Source organism: Myotis brandtii, unplaced genomic scaffold (assembly GCF_000412655.1).
Source record: "Myotis brandtii unplaced genomic scaffold, ASM41265v1 scaffold426, whole genome shotgun sequence".
Lineage (NCBI taxonomy): Eukaryota > Metazoa > Chordata > Mammalia > Chiroptera > Vespertilionidae > Myotis > Myotis brandtii.
The window spans coordinates 712,384-715,217 of record NW_005366314.1 but is presented as its reverse complement, the minus strand read 5'-3'; positions in this window follow the sequence as shown (position 1 = coordinate 715,217).

Genomic DNA, 2,834 nt, shown 5'->3' with positions numbered 1-2,834 from the left:
GTTCTGGGTGGGGGGTTCTGAGTAAGCCGCCCAGGAAACGGATAAAGTGTGCGTTTGCTGTTGTTTTTAAATGAAACGGGGGGAGTAGGGACTCCTTTTGACGATTGGCTCTGGGTTGATCATGGTCGGCTGGGTTTTGGGTAGAGAATGAGGAACCTCAGAATGTGCTGCGTTCTGGGTGGGGGGTTCTGAGTAAGCCGCCCAGGAAACGGATAAAGTGTGCGTTTGCTGTTGTTTTTAAATGAAACCCGGGGAGTAGGGACTCCTTTTGACGATTGGCTCTGGGTTGATCATGGTCGGCTGGGTTTTGGGTAGAGAATGAGGAACCTCACGGGAATGTGCTGTCTGTCGCTGAGGCCGACTCTGGAAGTGGATTTATAATCGAGGTGTCGCCGGACAGTCGAAAGGACGAAGCCCTTGCCGCCCAGGACGAGTCTGCGCAGGTCCACGAAGACGACTTCATGTCAGATTCGTGGCTGACAGCTTGGCGTTTGCTGTCTCGCAGAGCAGTACCATCCGCGTGAAGGGACTCAGAACACCAGCCGGGTGGCGGCGAGGGGAGGTCACGGCTGCGCCCAGTGGGCCTTCCACGCCCGGGGCTTGTCCTCTGGGAACCCCCCGGCGACATGGGGAGCACGGGCACTGGGCACAGGCGTGTCCCCCAGCGAGAGAGCCCTGACCGGGCGCCTCCTCTTCCCAAGCAGACCCCCCGCCAAGTACCAACCGGATGAACGATCACTTGGCGGCAAAGACCCAACCCCTGAGGGCTCTGCAGGGGATACGGGCGTACACCCCCAGCAAGCATTTGCGGGTGCCCGCCTCGGCCACAGCGTGCGCGAGCATTCTTGATTGCCGAGCAGCGAGCTGGGCCAGGCAGGCCCGGACACTCTGTTTGGAGCCAGGGTTGGCTGTCAGGTCTAACGCCCAAGCCTGGGCCTCCCTCCCAACCCTGTGGCTGAAACAGTATTTCCTGCCCCGACAGGTTATTTCCCCTTCGCTGGGCTGGAGGCGAGAGGACCACGGGCCCGGCTGCTGTCCCTCCCTGAGCCAGTGAAGCAGAGACGGGGCTGAGTCCCGTGTGAGCATTTATTCCAGTGCTGCCGGCAGCAGGGAGAGCAGCAGGCCACCCACACACGTCTGCTCTGCCCCCCACCAGCCGGCTGCTTGTATTGGGCAGAAGGACAGATCCCAGGGAAAGTGGGCAAAGGGTGCCAAGTGGGCAGCTCATAGGCAGTGCAGGCTGGAGACTTGCAAAGGCCTGCAGGTATGAAAAGGCGGGGGGAGGGGGATGTCTTCACAGGGCGGGCGGCTCTGGTTTCTGCAGCAGGTTGCTCATCTCCATGGTCACAGGCAGCTCCCGGATGGGGAGGACGGGCTGCATTCCCAGGGGAGCTCCCAGGCCCCACGGGCAGCTCCCAGCCAGGTGAGAACGTGCCTTCTCTAATCAGAACGAAGCAGCCACGGCTACAAGAGCAGGGTTCATATTCCTTACAGTCATGGCTGGTCCCCGATAGTCCATCTCTGTCCCCATCAATCCGGGGAGAGAATGTCACCGCCAAGGTCGCGGGAGGAAGACGGGGGGCTCGGCCCGGGCAGTGGGCCTGGTGCCGGACGGGGTGCTGGTGCCTGACTTACAGGAATGCCCAGAGAACCCGGGCGACAGGAAGCGCCCTGCGCCTCTCAGCTGAAAGGCGTTGGCGCGGCCATTAGGGGCCGGCGCGGACTTTTATGGGAGGAAAGTGCTCGCTGATGACAAGGCGGCAGCTCATTTGTGGGTCTGCTCCTCCTTTCATCGCGCGTTGGTGCTGGAACAAGGACTTAAGAAGCGCCCAGAGGTTTACGACCAGGACTCGAAGCTGGGTTTGCAGGCTCTGGATCGAGTAATAAAGATAATGGCTCCGCTTACAGCCAGTCCTGTGTGCACCTGTCTTTGCCTGAATGGCTCCGGGCCTCTGCAGACTTGAGCCTTTCGTGACGTGATGCACGTGTGCTCGCCGACCTGGGCCTTCTCGGAGCAGCTAAGGACGCTCCAGCAGCAATAGGAACGAGGGACCCAGAACCCGAGGGACCATCGCTGCCCGGGCCCGCCTGTGGAGGAGGAAGAGAGAGATGCTGTGCAGTTGAGGCAGCCGATGGCCACGAATCTCCCGCTCCTTCCCCCTTAGTCGCTCGGCTGGGCCCCGGGCGGTTCCCTGCGTCCCAGGTCCATGTTCCCTGTTGTCGCTTGTTTATTTCCCGATGACCAGGCGGGGCTGAGAGGAGGGCCGTTCCCCCCCGCCCCCCCACATCGAACCTGTAACGCTATCGGGAGGAGGAGAGGGACAGCGCGAGGAGCGTGGGCTTGGGAACCTGTGCAGAAACGCGTGGTGCTTCCTTTCCGGGCCGACAGGGGAAGCGAGGCCAGGGGACTGTGAGGCCGCGGCCGCGGAGGGTGCGTGGGATGGACGACGGCTCGATGTGCCTGGCCCCCCGGCCTCCAAGGTCACTTCCGTCCCGGCTTCTCCCCGCCCTCCCTCCTGCCTCCTGCCCCTCACCCCCTTATTCAGAGCGGCTGGGCCCTCCCCTCACCCTCCGTGTGCTTACGGCAAGGACAGGGCCCCCTGGGCGGACACACGGCTGACACGAGCGACACGTGGGCGTTCTGACGGGAGGAGCCCGCCCTCCTGGCCGGAGCAGGAGCCTGAGCTCCCTTGGTCGCTTGGTCCTTGGTCGCTTGGTCGCGGCTCTGCCGTCCCCCGGGTGGGAGCGCCCTCCTCAGCCTGGAGACCAGCTCCAGGGACGCGAGGCCTCCTGTCTGGCCTGGGAGTGGCGGGGGGACGGTGGAGCGGGTGGAA